The sequence below is a fragment of the Ammospiza caudacuta genome, chromosome 15, assembly GCF_027887145.1.
Source record: "Ammospiza caudacuta isolate bAmmCau1 chromosome 15, bAmmCau1.pri, whole genome shotgun sequence".
Classification (NCBI taxonomy): Eukaryota; Metazoa; Chordata; class Aves; order Passeriformes; family Passerellidae; genus Ammospiza; species Ammospiza caudacuta.
In genome coordinates, this window is record NC_080607.1 from 4,788,661 (window position 1) to 4,810,564 (window position 21,904).

Genomic DNA, 21,904 nt, shown 5'->3' on the forward strand with positions numbered 1-21,904 from the left:
GCTAGCAATGGAGGGAAATTCCTAAACTAATTGACATATTCAGCCCTCTCAAAGCATCAAATACATCAGGCAAATATGAGAGGGTTGAGTACCAGTTGCTATCTGATGGCCACTGATTTGGGGGTGGGAGCTGCTTTGAGGAGTTGCAGTAAACACACACACAGACACAGACACACACACACTGTGATGCTGCCTTTTGTCTGGCAGGAACTTCTGAAGCCACTCTCAGCCAAATGAGATGGAGGAACAGACCTTTACAACCCTTGGGGTTGTTACAGGCTTCATGGAAATCAAAGGAAGTTTCAGGAGACCCAGGCAGTTCGTTTTGCACAGGCAATAGTTTGGGACCTGGCAGTGTTGCTGTGCTGCTCCAAGTCAGCTGGCACAGGAGTGCCGGGGCAGGGAGGGATGACACAGAACAGAGGAGAGACCTTGGGGCTGTCAGAGACTCATACTGAGCTGAACAGAGACTTCCAGCAAAGAGCTGAAAGGGCACACACCAGAAAACTGAGAAAACTCTGGTTTGCTTAGTTAGCGCAGCAGGGTTTTTTTGTCTTTTTTTGTGGGGTTTTTTGTGTGTTTTTTTTTTTTTTTTTTTCTTTTTTGTTGTTATTGTTGTTGTTGTTGTTCTGGTTGTGGTGGTTTTTTTTTGGGGGGGGGGGGGTTTCCAGAGGCATAAACCTGATCTTCTGAGTCCTGGTGTTTACCCCAAACTGATGACAGTTTTTGCAGCACTGGGGCATTTACTGTCTATCCTTGATTCCTGAAATTCCTTGACTCTGCAAGTGATTTGGTGGTTGACTCTGCAAGTGATTTGGTGGGCCCATGCGCAGAGGGCTGGGTGTGCTAAGGCCTGGGAGCAGTGTGAGGAGCTGCAGTTTGGGATCTCCTGCAGTGGTGCCAGCAGCAGTGTGACAGTGTGACAGTGGAACGCTTGTTGGTCCACACAGGGAGCAGCAAATGCAGCTCTCAGGGACCTTCACATTGCCTGTCCTGCAGCCTCCAGGTGTTGATGCCTTACAAAGAGAAGATCTGATGGAGCCAAACGTGCACTAGAGTTGCTGCTGGTGCTGCTGGTGCTGGTGCTGCTGGTGCTGCTGGTGCTGGTGCTGCTGGTGCTGCTGGTGGAGCTGGTGCTGCTGGAGCTGGTGCTGCTGGTGGTGCTGCTGGTGCTGCTGCTGGTGCTGCTGCTGGTGGTGCTGCTGGTGGTGCTGCTGCTGGTGGTGCTGCTGGTGCTGCTGGAGCTGGTGCTGCTGGTGCTGGAGCTGGTGCTGCTGCTGCTGGTGCTGCTGGTGCTGCTGGTGCTGCTGGTGGTGCTGGTGCTGCTGGTGCTGCTGGTGCTGCTGGTGCTGCTGGTTCTGGAGCTCTGCGCTCTCTCGGTCGTGCTGCCCACGCCAGGCACCCACGCAGAGCACACAGGGGATGGATGAATTCAACCTGGGCTTGTTGCATCACAGAACTTTCATAAAACACTCTGTTTAACACTGAGCCAATTCAGGGATGATTCATCTTTGTTCCTGCAAACAGATGCTGGTATGGGCACTTCTTGTGTGCCCTGCTGGAATTATGCAATGGTGACATATTTTGGGGTAAACAAGCCGCTCCTTTTCCTGACTCACTGTACAAATTAGGTGTTCTGATTCCTGAGGCACCCTCCAGTCCTCCCTGGCAACTCTTTCAGCCTAATGCAGGGGTTTTTTGCATTTGGGAGACCACAGCTTATTTGTTATTCTGAGATTTCATCAGGGCTCTGTGCAATGACTTACATATCTCAGGGGTGCTTCCTGTTCCTGTGGGATGTATCCCACCCTATCCCATGTCCCAGGGGTAATTTTTACCCACCGTTTATTTTGGCCAAGCTGTCATGTTTTATTTTCATAGTCAACCACTTCAGTGTTATACTTAGTTTCCTTTCCCACCCAGACCTTGCACAGCAGTAGTTATTGCATTGTAGTCATTAGGGGTCCTCAGTGGGTTTGCTGTTCCTGAGAGAGTCACATTTACATATCTCACTCTAGTGGGGTCCTTTGCTGATAAACATTTGAGTTGCTTTTGCCTCTTTTCAAGTTGTCTTATGTTGGAGTTTATTGACTAGAACACCTGACAGCTTTTGGGCTTGTCAGTGAAAAAATACCCATAAATTCATATGCCTTTAATTTTTGTGGGCTACATGACTACTCATTACTTCTTTTTTCTGGGGGTTCATGGGTAAAAACTGCTGTTAAGTTGAAGGGTATTGCTTTTTCTAGAAATTGCTGAGAGAAAGGTGCTTGCCTTCTATTTATTAACTTGGAAAAGAACAGATTTTCCCAGCAGTCTGAAATAGCACTGCTGCAGGTATCTTCCAGTCTTTCTGCTGCTGGCTGACAGAAGACAGCATGAGGTTTGTGGTCCTTATGGAGGTTAGCAGTGGCCTGGATCAAAAACAGGACCTGAGCAGTTTTTTGTCTTTCTTTGGGTTCAGAGACAGGAGAAAATAAACTGCACTTCAGATTTCTTCGACTGGCTTCATGTACCAGAACTTCCTTTACATGTAAGACAGATATTTTTGTAAGAAAGCAAATTAACTTTCTCTCAGTGCCCAGAAAGATTGTATTTCTGCTTTGAATATTTTTCAGAGTGAGTTTTCAATGGCAATATTAAAAAAAAAAATCCCCAAAGATGAAATTGGTGCCAGCTAAGTTAAGGCAATTAATCATCTAGTGGAAGCTTGTCATCTACATGAGGGAGAGATGGGCTTGTCCAGAGAGCTCCAAAGTCACCTCAGACATCTCTGCTGGGTGGAGAAGGGATGAGCTGATGAGTGAGCTGAACACTGAAACTCTGGGCACCTGAAGTTAGGCAAGAGGAATCAAAGGGGCCTGATAAACAGCTCTGTTCAGCTTTTGGGCACTGGCTAAACAACTCACCTTGACAGCAGCATCTCTGAAAAATGGGCTGTCCAGATGCAGTGTGCTGAGGGCATGGCTGAGCACTCACAGCCAGCAGCACCATTTCCTTCCTCCATTTCAAGTAAAGAAAACCAGGTGGGTCTGTAACAGCTGGAGCAAAGAGAGGCTGCAGAGGCAAAGTGGGTTGTGAACAGCAGCTCTGTGATCACACTCTGTTTCTTTGCCATGTTTTCCTCTATGGGAAGCCAGTAGGAAACAGATCTGTGAATCCCACTTGGATCTGTCCCACATTCCTGAGCTCTGCCCTGTCCCAGCTGAGGAGGAGCTGCTGGTGACAGCAGCCAGGGACAGTGGGGAGGGACAAGTCCTTCCTCAGGCAGGTTCCTTCCAGCTGCCCAGGCACTGCTTGTCACTCTGTGCCTCTGGGGGCAGGAGCTGCTGCTGGGTACCCCCTCCTGGGGAGCTCCCACACCCCTCTGTCTGTCTGTCTCTCTGTTGTTCTGACACACATGGCTCATTGCTTCTGCCTCAGCCTCTGCTGACAGTGGTTCAAGGCCACAGGATCATATGGTGGGAGCTGCCTCTGCCTGTGTGGTCACACACGAGTGTCTCTGTGTTTTAAGAACAGGAAGCTGGGTTTGGGCTGGCAGCTGCTGAACTGCACTGTGCCTCTGACTGTGAGTGCAGAGTGTTTTCTCAAACATTTTATTAGATTTCTTTGTCTTCAAGGCAAGTGTGTGTTTTCAGGCAGGAGCCAGATGCAGAGAAGCCCTGTGGGCATTTCTGAGCAGTGAATCCCTCCCTGTGCCCCTTCCCTGTTTCCCTTCCCTGCTCATTGTTTTGGCAAGTTAACAGGGGCAATAGAATGGACACAGGCACCAAGAGGAAGAATGGTCTTGTTTTACTATTAATATTGAGGCAAAACAGAAGTAAGAGGATACATTTGGTAAAACAATAAGCTTATTACTCTCTTGGCTTTAGCAACAGGTAAAAATAAGCAAGGTAATGCATCTAATCATTACTATAAGAGCCAGAGAGGGGGAATAGTGGCTGAGGAAGATACATCACCAATTGCCTGAACACTCCACCATCAGGCAGAGCCCTCAGTGCCTGGGCAGCCCTGTTCTGCAGCAAGGGCCTGGAGAACCCTTCCAGCAATTGGGAAATCCCACGTGGTGCATCCACCCCTAGCTGAGCTCTCCAGCTCACCCAAAAGCAGGGTCCAGCTTTATAGGCCCAAATTGACAGGTCCAAATGACTTGTTTGCCTTTTGGTGCAGAAAACATCTGATGGCCAGCTGGGGACAGGGCTTGGCCAGAGCCCAGGCCACAGCCAGGAGGGTTTTGCCTAAAATATTCTGACAAGTCTCTAGGGACATCTGTAGGGAAAATTTCTTGATATACCCTACACAAGGTTATACAGACATCTCTACAACAGCCAGTTTGGCATTAAGAATAACTAATATAAATGTTTTAATAATCTATATTTAACTAAAGAACCTTGATGGTATTAATAGCATCATGCTGAAGATTCATCAGATAAGTCACCTCAGGCTTAGGCCTGCTGTTCAGCCTTAGCATATCACTCATGCACTGTTCCTGGGCTGAACTTCCCCTGCTCAGGGACCAGCTTGCACACCCAGGTGTCCAGTAGAGGTGTGAAAAAACAGCCTGTGGCCCCCAGGCAGCTGGGCCTTTGTGCAGGAGGTGTGTAGTGGTCCTGTAGGGCACTGGAGCAGCCCTCCCCTGCTGCTGAGCCTCCTGGAGCACCAGGTCCTCCCCAGACCTGTGCTCTCAAGCCTGATCCAGCTCCAGAGCACTGCAGTGGAGATGCCTGAAGGTTTATCCTGTCCTTTTGCCTTATTTTCCATCAAGAATGTGGAAAAAAAGGCACGTGGTGTTCTACAGTGCTGTACTCTGCAGATGGCACAGAGGTTTCCTGTTGTGTGGGCTCTGGTAGCTGCTGGAGGTGGCTGCAGAGCCATGGGAAGTGAGTGTCAGAGCCTGTGGGCACTTGAGGGTCAAATATTCTTGCCCTGTAAGAGCTTGGTGTTGTTTTAAACCACTGAAGTACAAATTTTTATTCTCTGCTTGGAAATAAAGGCAACAGGAATACAGAACCCACCTCCTTGTGTGCAGCCTTAGTAATAGTGAACATATATCTTGGTTTAAAGAAATGGAATTGCAAATTCATCCTGTGACAAGTTTTCTGTCCATCCCTGCTTTGTTCTGTAAGGCAGCCATGCTGTCCTTAGAGTGGGAATCAGCCCTGCCTTGGAAAGCCACTGCTAAGCTGAAACCAGTGTCTGGATCAGTATTTTTCCAGTTAATCCTCAGAAGGGATGGAGAGAACGGGCTGAATGATAAAATCAAAGTCAGGTGAGCAGCAAGCTTTCCCCAAAACATCAGTCAGATTTGTGGAAAGCTTGATCCTGGTCCAAACCAATGCAGCAAAGCCAACATGAGCCCCCAGAAATGCAGACTTGTGACTTCCACCATATGGTGACTGTGGGTGACATTGAGAAGTACTCCTCTTCCCAATCCTTCAGTTCTGGGGGTATTGATTTGTGTACAGAGGCACCATGAGCTCCTGGGAATTCCCCACAGGAATTCCATGCAAGGATGGCTGCTGGAAGGGTTGGCATTGCCACCCTGGGTTTCAGCTGCAATAGCTGGGATCAAGTCCAGTCTGAGGGGCAAAGGGGGGATGTGTAAAACCAGATTTAAGGAGCATGGAAGCTTGGCTTGTCCTGAAGTTGTCTTTCCACCTTCTCACTGGGTTAAACTGTTGGGGGCTGCCAGACTGACAGAGGGGACTGGGGCAGGGACTGGTCATCTGTGAGATGGAGTTGGGATGGACACAGGAATCCCACCTGTGCCTCACCTGTGCTGCTCAGGGAGCCAGGGCTGCACTGTCCCCCTGCCCTGGCCCCTCTGGCAGAGATACCTGCAGGGAAGGGGCTTCTCCTGTTGCAAAGATGATTTTTTTATCTTGAGCATGGTGAGGCCCTGGCACAGGCTGCCCAGAGCAGCTGTGGCTGTCCCATCCCTGCAAGTGTCCAAGGCCAGGTTGGATGGGGCTTGGAGCAGCCTGGGGCAGTAGAAGGTGTCCCTGCCCATGGCAGGAGGCAGAGTGGGATGGGATTTGAAATCCAACCCAAACCATGCTGTGAGTTGATGATTTTCTCTGGAAGGAGCCACTGGGGATTGCCCTTATCAGTCAAACCTTACAACTGAAGTTAACCCAAATGTCCAATAAGGGCATTTAGTGGGTGCTATGGGGTCTGAGTGAACATTTTGTACAGTATTTGTGACATTACAAGTGTAGTCATTTTTAGCACTAGTGGAGATTGCACTGACACAGGCAAGAGGATGGCTCTGTTGAAACAGGCAAGGGGAAAACAAAAGTAGGGAGAGTTGGAGGTGCTTGCCCCAAGTCAGATATGAATGAATCTCCAGATCCTGAGCCCAGCCCCAGTCCTAATCCCCTGGTTCCCTCTGCTTGGGACCTGGTAATTAAAATCAAGGGTAATTTTCTGGGAGAGACAAGTGGAGGATGGTCATAGAGAAAGGCCACCAAGTGAAGCAGAGTGACTGAGTCATGCCTGTTCTGGAAAATGAGAGTCCTGAGGCCTGGCAACAGCTCTCAGTGCACCGAATATGGAGGAACCCACAGCTTGCAGTGGTCTGGCCTGGAGAAAAAGGAAAAATGTGTGGACTGCAGGGACAGCAAGTGTCCTCCCTGCACAGTGCCATCCCCTCCTCAACCCCAGGGGTTTGGCTGTGGCAACTCTGCAGAGCACAGCTTTCCCTGCCAGTGTGCAGGGGAGAACATGTCCAGAGCACTGGACAAAAAATACACCAGGGTGATCAGGGTGTCCAGCACAGAGTTATGGAATTGTTAAGGTTGGAAAAGACATCTTAAGATTATTCAGTTCAACTGTTATCCCAGGTTCACCATTAAACTGTGTCCCAAGTGCCACATCTACATGTTTTTTAATGCTTCTAGGGATGGTGAGTCCACCATCACCCTGGGAAGCCTGTTCCAATTCCTGACCATCCTTTCCATGAAGAAATTTTTCCTAATATCCAACCTAAACATCTTCCTCTACTGTTGGCTAGAGCACCACACGAACCCCTGAGCTGCTCTTTGAAAATTGCCAGGCATGGCCATCCTGCTCTGAACCTGAACAAAAGCACTGCTGGCCACCCTCCAGGCAGCCCCACTGTTTCTGTCCTGTGGGGGTGAGGAGCAAGGGAGGCTCCCCAAAATCATATTCCCACATGAGCAGTCCTTCACTGGAGACATCTCCCTTGCCCACTCTGCCTCTTCCCACCTGGAGGATGGGCTGCTTCCAGGTTGAAAATATGTTGAATTTATTAATTAGAAAAGTTTGCAGCACAGGGTCTGGCTGGGCAGGTCCCTCCCTGAGCCCACAGCACCCTGACCTGTGGGAGCCCTGGTGGGTGGGTGATCCTGAGGGCACAGGCACCGGGGTCTGTGTGGTGCTCCTGGGCTCTGAGGGCTCCTTCCCTCTGCTGTGGGGTCACAAGCCAGGTAGCAAACATCTGTCTCATGTAACAAACCCCTCTGCACCCCATGGGCAGGGACAGAGCCATGTGCTTTCTTCCCTGGCATCAGAGGTAGCTCAGGACATTCCTGCCTCACCCCAAGGCCTCATCCAGATGCTCCCAGGCTTTTAAGGTTATAAAAAAAATTCTGCCCTCCTCAAGGCCTGATGTGAGATAGTGGCCATGAGCAAACCAGCCTGGACTGCTGGCTGAGCTGGCAGGAGGTGCTGGCACCACCGTGTCTGTGCCAGGGTGCCTGGCACAGAGGTGTGCCATTGGAGCAAGGACTCCCAGCTCCATCTCCTGCTGCTGGGGGAGCTCTGAGGGCTGAGTCCTACCAGAGCTGAGGCTGAGGTGACTCTGCCTGGGCACAGGTACCCCCAACCATGAGTGCCCCTGGAGGTCTCCTGGCACCAGTGTGATGGGGATGAGCCTCCTGGCACAGGTAGGGGTCCCAGGAGGAAAAGAAGGGGGAGAGGCATTCTCAGGGAGAGGGCAGAAATCCAGCCAAAGTGTGAGAGCGGGGCAGGAGATGCTGGGGAGTGCTTTGGGGAGCAGGGCTGGAGGGGAGCCCGTGGCTGGGGCTGGGGACTGTGGTGCTCACCCCTGCCAGTGACTCAGACGGTGACCTCTGGTCCTTGTTCCCCGTGCCTGAACCCAGGGCCATTTGTGCTCATGCCCAAAGCCTCCATGAGGCATGGCCTGCCTGCCTGTGACTGTCCCTGCTCTGCATGCTCAGCATGGCTGCTGGCTGCTCAGCCCCACACAGGCTGTGCCAGAGGAGTCACTCCCCACCTGTTTGGTCCCGTGGGACTGGGCTCTTTGAAGTCCCCACCCCACCTGCCCTGTGGTGCATGACTCGGCTGTCACCTGCCCCAGGGACCCTTCCCTTGTGCTTGTCACGCGTTACCTGAGCTGCCAACCACATCCCCGTGCTCTCCCCATCCCATGGCCAGAATGCTGGGGGTCTGAGCTCTGGGAAAGCAGTGGGATGTTTATGGCCAACATCTGGAAAACCATGTCCTCCCAGCTGCTGCAACAGCACAGCATCCCTGCAGCCAGGGCTCCTGTCCTGGCCAAAGCCTCTGCCCTGTGTCCTGTCTGAGGAAGGATGAGAGCACTGGGGTTCACCCTGTGCGGTTGGGGTACACCCTGGCTCTCTGGGATGGACCCTGTCCCGTTGGGGTGCACCCATTGCCTGCAGGCCCATGATGGCCATTCCTTTTCTGTCTGGGGCACAGGGAGGGGAATGGAGCTCGCAGCCTTCCCAAGGGGGAAGGTGATTCCAGACTGTGTAGGTGCCGCCCCAACACGGTGCTGTGTTCTGGAGACCATCCACATCTGCCACGGGGCCGCGATGGCCTGCAGGGCCCACGGCAGGGGGAGCACCAGCTGGGCACTGCCCCCTTCCTCCCATCGGGACTCAGACCCTGGCTGTGCTCTGCCGGGCTGGCAGGAGGCAGGATAGACAGACAGACAGACAGACCCTGGGTGTGCTCTGCCGGGGCGGCAGCAGGCAGGACAGACAGACAGACAGACCCTGGGTGTGCCCTGCTCCGCCTCCCACCCACCGCACCTCTGGCTTTGCTGATTTCCCCAGGCAGCCGCGGGGCTCGATGGCCACGACAGGGCCCCACGTTCCAGGCGATCTGGCCGTGGAAGGATGGTCCAGGCTGGTGCAGGCTGTTTGGAGGGAGCTCTGAGGAGGTGCTGTCCTTCTCCCAAACCTGTCTCTCCTGCTTCTTGCCAGCCCTGGCTCTGCTTGCCTGGCCAGATTGCTCAGGCCAGTCTTGCCCGATCTCTGTCCCCAGGATGATCCCCGGTGTTTTTGTGTGCCCGCCCAGGCTCAGCTGCCTGCAGGGCAGGGGGAAGCTCTGCTGGACCCGTCCTGGCTGCCAACCTGAACCCAGCACAGCCCCAGCCATGCCAGTGCCACCACTGGGCCTGCTGAGGGTGGCATGGAGGGGACCCTGGCCCCAGCACTGACCGGGTCACTCTCCTCCACTTCTGCCTGATCCCAGGGCAGCAGAGCAGGGATGCACTACCCTCCGTTGATTCATCTTTGTATTTCTTCAGATTTCTGTCAGAAAGAGGTGGTGATGAAAGCACCACCTTAAGGTGCCTGGCTAGAGGGTGGCACAGGAGCAGTTGGAGTCCAGTTGCCTTTGGAAGGATCTTCCTAAAGAGAAGCACATCTGTGAGTGTTCCTCTATAATGGGCACTCCTTGAACCAGCCCCATTGATGCCAGCCCCTGGGGGGACTGACAGTGTTCTGGCTCCATCCCATTTGCAGTGTTTGGGATGCTAAATTAGGCACATCTGAAATAATTTTGGTAATCAAAACAATGATTTCTAGTCTCTCTATTGCTTTTCCACATCACCCCCAACTCCCAACCTCTGTCTCCAGCCTTACCTTCACACCAGCTCTCTGAATCGCCCCCATGAACAACAAACACCCTGTGGACCGGGGCAGGGCAGCAGGGATGGGGCTGGTGCCACCCAGCTGCAATCACAGCTGCCTCTTGCATCACCTTGACTGCAGCCTCCAGGTGCAGAAGAGCAGGAAGTAAAAAGGGGTATTTTAATGACCCAAGCTGTACACAACACACCAATTATCTGACTGGGGCAAAATGGGGTTCACAGGAGAAGCAGTTCTGCAGAAGCCTTTCATCCAGGTGTGTGAGGGTTCCCAGGTTAGAGCTTGGTAGCCAGAAAAGCAGCAGTGCTCCTGGACTTACTCTTTCTGCTGCTGCTCTGCTCTCATCGCTTTAATTTGGACAAGGCCAGAAAAAGGGTTTATTGCAATAAAATTCACAGGAATTTTATTTCCTGGGAATAATGCCTGCCAGGGAAGGCATGCAGCAGAGCTGCCTAGGAGGGTGTTGCAGGGACATGGGGTTGTTAATGCAGAGACAGGAGCTGGGTGAAGTATATGGGGGTGATTTTTCCCATTGGATCCATGGTTTGATCCCCTCATTTAGAGTCAGGCCATAACAACCTCCCAGGTGTCCTTGCTCAGGGGAGTTTCCCTAGGGTTAAACCCCACCCTGGGCACACCGGCACAATCCCACACCAGTGCTGCAGCTGCTGCCCAGGCAGTGGTGCAGGAGAGGAGTGATGTGAGGGGAATTGTTCCCAATGCTGCCTGCCTGCTGGCTCTGATCACCAGCCATGCACATGTTTTGCTGAATGTGGGTCATGATGCCCTCATCCAGGCAGAATCCAGGCCCATAACTTAGAGAAGTGGATGGCACACAGAGGAGGCTCTGCCCCCATCCCTCTGCATGCCCAGGTCATGGGCAGATGGGCATGGTGACCCACTCTGAGCTCTGAGTCCCACAAAGTGCTGCTTCTCCTGCTTCTCCTCCATCTCCAGTGCCCCTCCTGCAGGGGTGACCCCGCTCCCAGCAGGGGAGGGGAGAAGCCTCGCTGGGGTTACCAACAGCAGCACTTCCCCATCCCGTTCCCCCTCCATGTTACAGGTTCTCCTCAGCCACCAGCCAGCACCTTGCCCTGCACCCCCATGGGACAATTCCCTGTGCTGGCCTCATCCTCCAGCCCCTTCCTGGTCTCAGCTCTAATGATGGGGTGTCACGGTCCCATGGAGGACAGGTGGGGACAGGAATGCCTGGCGCTGTTTGTCAGAGCTTATCTGCACCCTGCCACGACATTGTTTTTGTGAAAGAAGTTATTCAGAAAGTCTGGGGCAGCATCAGGGGAGATCTGGGCACAGCTCCTGGAGGCTGTTTGTGTTTCTGGTGCTGCCAAACCGGCTCCCTGGGTGGCTGGAAGTGGGTGCCTGCAGCTGGAGGTCAGGAAGGGCTGCTGTGAGTGCTGGGGAAGCACCTTGGCTCTGAGGGCAGCTCTGTGGGGAGCAGCAGCAATTCTTGTGCTCCTTGCTCTGAGCTGGCTGCACCAGACCTGCCTGGCAAAGCGTGCATTCGCCTAAAATTTCCACAAATAAAGCACATCTCCAGGCACTGGGGAGGAAGGCAGCCTTGTGCTTTGCTCCCAAAAGAGACCCCAATGCTGCAGGTGAGGCTGTTCCTTGGATCTGCTGCCAACACTGGCAGAGGAGGATGCCAGGCTGCCAGGGGTCACTTGGCTTGCAGGCAATGAGCCATGAGAACTTCAAAGGATCTTGGACCTTTTTCATGGAAACTTTCCTATCTCATTTTAAAAAGATAGCAAGACTTGGCCCTATAAGACACATTTCAGGGAGTTTCTTTCCACCTTTTTCACCCTTACACTCAGGGGGGTGTAAGGGTTTTTTAAATCCCAGGAGCTGATGACCAAAAATCACCAAATCCCAGAAACATACAGAGCTGATAGATCAATTTTGGTGCCCACCCAGAGCTCTGGAGATCTCCTGGGAGAGCAGTCCTCCAGTGCCTTGGGGTTACATGGATGAAATTCCCTTCCTTCCATCCTGCTGCCCACTGGTGCTGCCCTCTCCTCCAACAGACCATGCCTCTTGTCCTTGCAATGTGTGTCAGGATGGCACAGGCACTCCCACACCTCGGTGGGCAGGAGATGGGGAAGGGGTGGATCTATCAGGTCAAGGGGTCTGGCAGGCTGCAGGTGGAAAAATTCCCCCTGGACCTGGCTTTAGTGCCCCAAACTGGGCAAGGAGAGACCCACTGGGGACATTCCCTCTGCATGTGCCAGAGGCTGACAGATGCTGCTGGGCTCGGGGCTGCCTGGACCCCCTTCCTGAAAGCTTCTGCAGCAGGTCACCATTCCACATTTGGCAGGGCAGAAGGAAGGGATAGGCTTTTACAAGCTGTGAAGTGCCAGAAAACTGGAAGTTTTCCCACTGTGCTGTAAATGGAGCTGAATGACCTGACTCAGATGAAAGGAGTCCTTGCCTGCACCTTCCTCTCTGCCTTAAACCAACAGCAAAGTCACTTGTGAGGCTGGAGTGATTTGAAAGCTCTGGTGGCTGTGGCATTCTGGTTGGTGTCACTCCCAGCAGGATCACCTGTGCCTCTGCCCTCCAAGAGCTAGAGCAGACTTTCCATGGGAGTTCCACGTGCCTGGGGCTGTAAAGAGCTGGGCTTGCTGTCTCCCCCTCACCCTGGGGGTGGGAATCTTGGGCACTCACTTTGGGTGCCCTGAGAGCCAAGGTGGGGCTGTAACCAACCAAGATATGACATGAACCTGCTCTGAGCATGTCAGCTGGGACTGTGGACCTTTAAAATCCTGCCTGCAAGTGACACTGAGCCTTGTGCTGGGCTGGGGTGGCTGCAGCTGGGGTTGAAACGCTTTTGTCTATATTTAGTGCATTTTTCAGATAACCTTCGTTCTATTTTTGGGCTATGTGCTGACTTAGGGCCCCTTCTTCCTCTTGTGCTCCACTGTGTCACAGGTCAAAGCTGCTCCATTTTGGGATCCTCAGGTACTCAGATATTTAGAAGGGGGTTAAGGAGAAGGCAGGCAAATAAGCTTTTTGGCTTCTTCCTTAATATTCAAAAAAAGGGAGAAAATAGTTTTTAAGGCATTTTGGTGGAGCAGCTAAGCCTGGAAACCATGAAAGGTCTTTGCTAACTCTCTTTCAGAGAGAAGGAGACTTTCAGAGAAGCAAAAGCCTGGGCTTCATGTGGGAGAGAAAAGGAGAAGGTGCAGGGGCATCTCCTGCTTGGTGTGGTTTGGTGATTCTTGAGGGTTTCACCTCCATGTGCAACATGGAGAGAGCAGAGGGCAATTTCAGTGAAGAGCCCTTATAAGGCGGTGGTGTCTGGGCTTGGTGACAGCCACCCTCCTGGTGGGAGAGCTTGGCTGGCAGGACCAGGGTGCCTGCCAAGACCCAATGGGAATGCCTGAGAGCAGGAACCTTCAAGGCAGCCTGTGTTTTGCTCTTTTTAAGGTCAGCTCCTTGGAAAGCACCATGCTTGGGGAGGCCACCATCCAAGGAGCAAAGTGACAGGCACACGTGTCCCCCGCATCCCCATGCCAGGGTGACAGGTCTCACTGCTATGATGGGCCAGAGCAGTGTGGTGACACAGGGCCAGGGGTGCTTCACCTGCCTAGAGAGGCGCTGAGCAGCAGGGCCACCACAGGCTGGAGTGGAGCTGGGCACAGCCAGCACAGGGCTCCTGCCAGCCACAGCAGGGCAGTGCCAGCACCAAGCCTGCTGCAGAGCTGTGTCTGCATCACACTCACACTGGGCCTGCACCCAGCACCCAGGTGATGTAACCCAGTGGCATGGAGCTACCAGGGACTGTGGGTATTGTAAAACTCCTCTGTGTATCAAAGGTCTTGGGATGGTGCCTGAAAAGCAAAGGAAAAAATTTCCCCTTGTCCTCTCCTCAAATTTGGATCCAGTCTCCCATGTTACTGCAATCCTAATTCCTCTGCTGGCTCCAGGGGAGGGTGACATGGTCCTTCAGCAAGGTGCCAAGGTATACACAGCGGGACTCTGCCTCTCATGGTGTCTGGGGGAGGATGTTTGAAATGCCACAGAGTCCTTGAGAGCTCTCAGTCCTGTCACCCAGCTCTGCAGTGTTTACCTCCAGCCCAGCCTGGCACAGTGAGGCTGGATACACCCAGCTGAGGTCAGCCCAGGGCTCATGGAAGGGCAGAGCTGCTGTCTCCCATCTGCCCTGGGGGTGACCTCAGCCTGCAGGACCCCACCAGCATGGCAGAGTTTGGCCCCCCAGCCAGCACCCCACCATGGCAGGACACCTCTCCCTGCCTCTGTGCTGGGCTGCTGGAGGTGCCCTGCCAGCACAAGCAGGTGCTTGGCAGCACCCAGAGCAAACATGGCCAATAGTGCTGCCTATCCATGGCTGCCAGCACGTGGAGGTGGCTCGTGCTTGGGTTTCTGGGAGCTGGCTGCCCATGAGGCACAGCTGTGTACGGGGAGCTCACTCCTGTCGTGCAAAGGCAGCACGGCTGCAAGGGGTCTGGCTTTGGGCCTGGGGGAGAGGGGCAGCAGCAAGAGAATGAGAGCCAGGATGAGACCAGGACTCTGCTGGCCTGGTTCATCTGAGACCTGCAGGCACTGCAGCCGGTCATCCACCAGCTCATGTCCTGTCAGGCACCACATGTGCAGGGTGGGCTGAACATTTTCTCCATGATGGCCCTAATGTGGCTGTGCACTGCAGTGCTGCCTCCCCAGGCCTGTGCTGTGGCTGAGTCTGAGGTAATAACTACAAACCCCAGAGGTAATAACTACAAACCCCAAACATCTCCAGGTCTGTAGAAAAGGGAGCCTGGCCATTTGCAGCTGAATTCCAGCCCCCTGTCCAGATCCCCACCCCATGCCTGGCTGTCTGCAGCAGTGGTCCCACATCTTACACTGCTCTGGTGTGGAAGCTGTGTTCCTTCTCCAACCAGGGCCATGGCCGTGGCATATCCAGCCATGCACTGGCATTGCCCCCAGCAGAGTTGCTGGCCTGACTGGAAATATCCCCAGGCTAATTTTAATCCGGGCTGTGGTGTGTTTTTCAGGTCATTGGGGTGGGTGTGGGCAGGGCTTGGAGGGTGTCCTGCGGCCGTGCCGCGTGCCGGGGTGTGCACACACCGGTGTCTGCAGACACTGGCACTGGGGGAGGCACCCTGGCCACGGCCACAGGGGATCTGTTCCCTTCATCTCAGCACAAAACCACACTGCGGATTAAGAGGAGACTTTAGTGTTCCCTTCCTCCCCTCAATATAGCGAAACCTACACAGGACAGGACATTTATAGCTGCCCTCCCTTATCAGGAACTCTCTTGGGTTTCACTCTGGGGTGACACCTGGGAGCATGCTCCAGTGCTGCTGGAGGCAGCTGAGAGGAGGCTGCAGAGTCCCCCTGCCCTGCACAGCTCCAGGCTCCCTGCAGGCTGGGGCCAGCCCTGGGCAAGGTGGGAGCACAAGGGTGGTGCCAGGCACCTTGAGCACCCCCCTCATGGCCCTCAGAGCCATCCCAGCTCTGCGTGAGGCGCAGGAGGTTTCTTGGTGTGGCATCACACCCTGCTGTGCCCTCTGTGCCACGAAACCCCAAAGACTCTGCCTGGTCCTTACCACACCCACGGAAACTCAACAAGAAGATCCCTCCTTTGGAGAGATGCCATATGGAAACTGGTGAACTTGCTCCAGGCTCTCCATCAACTCCTGAGTTCCCTCATCTCCTTTTTTCACATCTGGCTTTACAATCTTGCTCCAAGAAACATATAAAGTTATTCTCAATGGATACTGAAAGCAAGGGTCTCTCCAAAGACACTGAGCCCAAGAACCAAATGAGCAGGGACATCCCAGTGGAGCAGGAATCCTCCCAGCACAGGGAGCAGGGAAGCACATAAAGAAAGCTGCAGGCAGGTAGTCCCTGTCCCCAGGGAGACCCAGGCAAGGCTGAGGCTCAGGGCTGAAGGAGCAGGGAGGTCCCTGCTCAGCCAGGGCAGCTGCAGAGTGCAGCTTCCCCCCGGCTGCCTCTAACCTCGGGACAGGAAGCTCAGACACCGTGGTGGGAGCTCCTCTCTCCTGGGCAGCATGTCATAGTCTGGAGAGAAGAGTCAAGGTGGCTCAGCACAGCGACAACCATCAGCCCAGCTGGAACAGATCCTCCAAGGATGAGGATACCACTGAGGGCTGGATGAGCCTGTCTGTCCTGGGGATCCTCCTCCAGCATGGACAACTTCGATTGTTGAAAATTCACCCATTAGGAGAGGGGAAGCAGAGCAGAGCTGGTGCTGGTGAGCTGGCCAGGGCAGCTGAGCACAGCATGGTCATCCCAAGGCTGCTCCTGCCAGCTCTGGGGAGCCCTGCCCCTCTGCATTGGGACTAAACCAAACTGCAGGACAGAGATTTCTCAGAGGGAGTGATGGGGTCATTTTCCCCCACTCTACTCAGCCCTTCTCAGATGAGGATGCTGATGGTGAGACTGTGTGGTTTGGGTGGGAGCACAGGCAGCCACAGGAAAGCCTGATGGAGCAGCCTTGTCTCTACACCAGAACTAGACTGTGTCACCGTGTCACCATGGTGGTGTCCAGCAGCAGTGTCCCCTGCAGACACCCACTGCTGGGGAAGGTGTGGTGTGACCCTGGATCATGAGGTACCAGGACCAAAGAGAAGGAGCATGTTGGGTGGCACCAGCAAAGTGCAGGATAACTGGAAAACTGGTTTCTTCCCAGTGAGGTCACCTCCTGGCTCACAACACCTTGACCAATCTCTAGCAAGCCTTAGCTGAGCAACCAAGGCTGGGCAGCTACAGAAGAGTGATTTCTACCCTGTAATTTTCCTATCCCCTGAAATGGAAGACCCATTTCCTGGCTTGAATTTAAGTGTAGGAAGTTCCTGCCTCTGTCCTAGGGAGGGATTTAAAATACAATTGGTACAAATATATGGGATTATGAACACATGAAGATGAGGGTTAAAACCTCCATGGTCAGCACTGCCTTGAGCCTCAGCCCAGACAGGCTCACAGTTCAGGGTGTGCACTCCTGGGGCTCAAACAAATCCACACTGAACTGTGGGAGGCCTGACCAGGTGGTTGAGCGGCTGCTTCTTTATTCAGGTTCAGCCCAGCCTTTTCTTCTATTCTTGCCATGGACGGCTGAGCCTCTCCCCAGCCTGGGTGGATCCCAGGGCTCAGCACTGCTCTGAAGCAGGACTGACTGCCAAAACCTCATCTTGCATGAGGCAAATATGTGGCAGGAGTCAAAAGAGCCAGAAATGCTGTTGTGTGGAAGGTGGCAGCTTCCAGGGTTCATCCAGCCCATGGCATGACCTGCCCCGACCCACTGGGCTACAGCACCGGCGGTGACAAAGGCATGGCCAGGCTTGCACTTCTATTGGCCTGGGGTTAATTTGGGCAGGATTTAACCTTGACCTTAAAGAGGCCCTGAATGCTGATTCAAATGCTTATCTCACTTTTGGGTCACACAGACTTGAGAGCAACTTGGGAATGCACTTGAATAAAGCACCAGTGACTGGGCAGAACACTGGGCACCTCATGGCACCTGTCAGGAGGGGGTCACTTCTACCCAGGAGTGGGCAGAAGAGCTAGAGACGTGTGATCCAAACTCTGGAAAATACAACTGTCCTGATTTATAGAAGCTACAAAGCCACTGAAGCCCAGCATCAGAGTCTTGGGGTACTCTTGAGTGCCAAGCTCCCAAGGGCTCCTGAGTCTTGTCCAGCCTCCTGGGAGCCAGAACAGCTACAGAAGAGCAAGTCTTGAGCCAGGGTCTGTTCCTTGCCTCCAGAGCATTGTGTGCCCTCTGGGCTAATACACACTTGATGGAACTCACACTTCCCCATGTGGAGAGCAACTCCCCATGGAGATCATCCTCCCCATGGAGAGCACACTACCCTGTGGAGCACATCCCTCCTGTAGAAGCACATTCCACCCCTGTGGAGTACACATCACCCCTGTAGAGAGCTCCCCACCACCATGGAGCACATTCCCCACTATGGCTTATGTCATGAGCTGCTTTGGGGTGAGGCTGGGGGACCCTGGGGGTAACAGCGGCTGCTGGGATCCAGGGGCTGGGAATGAGGAGCCTCAGGGGATTGGAAGGGCAGGGAGCAGGAAGGGCCGGCAGCGGAGGGGCGAGGGGCAGCAGGGTGGGCAGGCTCCTTCTCTCGGCACGGTGTGGAAGGTTGGAGCCGGGTATCAGTCACTTTTGAGGAGACCCATCAGGAGGCGCCGTGGCCGGTGCTGTCAGTGGGGCAGCAGCTCCCCACTCCCTCCTCTGCAGGGCAGGCAGAGTGTGGAGCTCTCCTCGGCTGTGGCCGCTGCCCGCTCCCACCGCCGGGCTCGGGCAGTGCCAGGGGCTGGCAGGGCAGTGCCGGGGGCTGGCAGGGCAGTGCCGGGGGCTGGCAGGGCAGTGCCAGGGGCTGGCAGGGCGCTGCCGGCTCCAGCCCCTCGCCACCCTGTCCCCTCACAGGCACTGGCCCCGGCTGCTGCACCCCGACCGGCAAGGTTACTCCGTGCTGAGACACACACCCCAAAATCGCCTGGGGTCAAATTACTGGGCTCATGTCACCAGCTGCTATTTCCTTCTATCCCCCAGCCAAGCGAGGAGCTTGTGAAAAACAAGGAGGTGTTTCGGGTGCCCTGAGTCAGAGCGCCGCCGGGCCGGGTCACGGGCCGCTCGTGGCTCAGGGCAGCAGGGACAGCCCGGCCCGGCCCGGCCCGCGCTGCTGCCAAAGGCGGCCGAGCTCTCCTCTCATCACTGCCCCTGGGCAGCCTTCCCGACCGGACACTGCTGCCTGGCCCGAAGCCGGCTTGCAGCCCTGTTTTTCAAAGTTGTTTTGGTGTCTCCTGGCAGAAAGCTGCTGGTGACACAAATTCTAAATATAGAAGCAAGTCCGTTTTTTATGCGACAAATGCAAAACCTCTGTCCCACGTTCATCTTTGGGAAATAGGTCTTTTTGTCAGAGAAGTGCAAATGTAACACCCAGATTTCTTTCCAATGAGGTCACCTTCTGGCTGTGGTCATTCCCAGAGGGCACTCACCGTGTTTTTTCTAGGTAAACTCCTCCATGCTCCTTCATTGCTGCAAAGTCACACTCAGAGCCTCAGGCAAATCCCAGGCTCTTCATGGACCCCATCTCAGGTGCTGGGCAGTTTCTGTGGGATGGAAGCCCACACGAGGCCAGCCTGCTCCCCTCTCCCATGGCAGAGCAGCTGGGGAGCCAAGTTCTGTCTCTTCCCCCCACCCTTGGGTGCTACATGGGCTGTGGGTATCTACAGGGGGCACAAGGAGCTTTTATGGGGCTGGAGGCTACTGGTTGCCCCATAGATATGATCATCAGCCATCTGCTTTGCACCTCACTCAGGTCACTGTCCCTCATCCAGGCCATGCAGCACAGAGCAGCTCCTCCCCACTGCAAGGCACATCCCTGTCCCACAGGTGTCCCAGGAAGGAGCTGTCCCCAGCCTTGCAATAACCACAGCTTCCCTGAGCACTCACAGCTCTTCTCCAGTGCGGGCCTGGGCTGGCCAGAGCTCTCTGTGCCCCCTGGGGCCTGGGAGCCCATGCAAAGGCCTGTGCTGGGAGCACTGGGGTGCTGGGAGCACTGGGGTCCTGGCCACCAGGCAGCAAGTGACCAGCCTTGGTGACAGCCCCCATTTACCCCTTACCTGAGCCACAGCACATCCACACTGCCCTGCCCCCGGCAGGGGCTGCACTGAGCCTTCAGCTGGGTGTGTGTCTGGCCAGACCCTTTGGGAAGAGCGAGGAGACACTGCTGTGGAGTCCTGTGGACCTGGGATGGAGACCACTTGAGGCAGACAGGTCTCAGGCATCTCTGAAAGGGCCAAGGCAGTGGGGGAGAAGCCACGCTGAGCCTGTTCCTCATGGTGCTCACTCTGGCCACCAAAGCCCAGCGAGACACTGAGGTTCCTCAGGGACTGGTGGTCTGTCCCAGTTTAAGTAAGGAGCACACCTCTTGTCCCCAGGCCACCACTCAAGGGACCAGAGGGGCCCCCAAGGAGATTGATGAGGATTTTTAATTATGTGAAAGAGTGCTTGTTGCATTTTCTTGATCTAGAACACAGACAAACAACTCCAGGCAGGAGCTTCCAGGCAAATCTATCCCAAGGGACAAGCAGCATGGGAACAGCCAGCTGAGGAGCTGAGGTGTGGCACACACATACACCAGGGGTGTGTGTGGGTGATTGCTGGCACCTCCCAGTCCATTTCACTGGGGCTGGGTGGGTGTCTGGGCACATCCCTGAGTGCCCCAAGGACTCTCAGTGCGATGGGGGTGAGGCAGGGTGGCCTGGGGAAGGAGAATGAACAGCTTTTGCTCATTCGTTAAGACCCTGAGATTAGCTCAGTTGGTCAGAGCATGTGCCAATAACACCAAGGTGAGGTCTTGACCCTGAATGGGCCATTCACTTCCACGAGAGTTGGACTTGATGATCCTTCTGGGGCCCTTCCAGCTCAGTATATTATTCTGTGATTCATTTCCCTGGTTTCTGCTGTCTGGCACAGAGCCTGTGTTGCAGGATTGGCTCTGTACACTGCATGTGTCCTTCTTCATTAACTGCTCTCCCCAGCCCCAGCTAACGAGTGCCCAGCTCATGGTGTGGCAGCAAGCCCTGGGGCACACTCACACTGGGGCCTTCAGGCACCTGGGAGCCGCAAGGGCTGAGCCAGCTGCTGACCCATAGCCCCAGGACATGGCTGGGAAATGCTTCTTCAGGTGCTCAGGAGTTACCTGGTGACTTCAGCATCACCAGGAGGAATGGCTGGGCCAGAGCTCCCTGGGCTCTGGGAAAACTCATGGCAGGGATGCCAGGATGCAGCAAGGTCACCCCAGGCACCTGCAGAGAAACAGAGTGGGCAGCTGGGGCTGGAGGGGTGCCCTGGGACCTCCTTCTCAGTCAATGCCAAATGCTGGAGACGTGTTCTTGGAGGGGTTTGCAAAGATCCAAACATAGTATTATTTCCCTGTTCTCTTATTGTTTTAGAAGTTTTTGGTGGCTGGATGAAACATTTTTTTTTGTTTTAATAAAGGACAGGTAAATGGGGCTTGGAGCTAGGTGATCCTTAAGGGCCCTTGCAACTCAAACCATTCTATAATGAGCACCCTGCCTGCTTTGCATGCCATTTGCTGGGTGAAATGAAGCACGTGCATTACACACTGGCCCTGCACCTTGCCAGAGGCTCTCAGTGCTGCTCCCAAAACCTCCTGCATGAAGCAGAAGTCAGTGTGATCACCTTCCTATTTTCAGCAGTCACCCAAAGCTCACAGAGTGCCTCCAGTTATGCTCCTGAGCAGCAGAGCCTGAGGCAGCTGCTGGGGTGGGCTCGTGCTGTGACACACAGGGCCCCACTTAACTCCCCATTACCTGTGGGCAGGTGAGGTGCAGTCAGCTGCTTGCTCATCCTCTCCAGCCACAGCCACCCCAGGCCTTGCAGCTCAGCTCAGCGTGACTTTCCCAGCGACCTGAGGGACAGGGCCATGCAGGAGTCATTGCCCTGTGTCCCCCCATCCTAGCTCAGGATGCCAAGGGAAGGCACTCTGGTTTCCCTTCCCTTACTCAGTGTCAGCAGACACTGCTGTCGCTGGGGACAGAGGGGGTCCCTCCAGTCTCTCCTTGCTATGCACAGACAGAGGACACAGTGACGTGGACCCCAGCTCAGCCCTGCAGGATTGTGGGCACATGAGGGCTGGGCCACCACGGCTTCTTGCCCACTATTCCCTGTGCCAGCAAGATTAAAGTCACTTCCCACTGTCACACAGCACAGCTGTCACCCAGCCCAGAGCCCCTGGCCACAGCCCCTGGCAGCCACTGCTGATGGCCTCAGGCTGGTGAGAGGCTCCTTCCTCTGCTTCAGCATCTGTGCTTGTCCAGCAGTAAATCACTGGGGCTGCACGCTGCCCTGGGAGGGGACTGCCACCCCCTCTTGGCAGCAGGACACCAGGGCAGGGTGCAGCAGAGACTGAAGCATTTCCCATCCCTGTAGGAATGGAGAGAGGGGCATCCCATTTAAACCTGTGCTT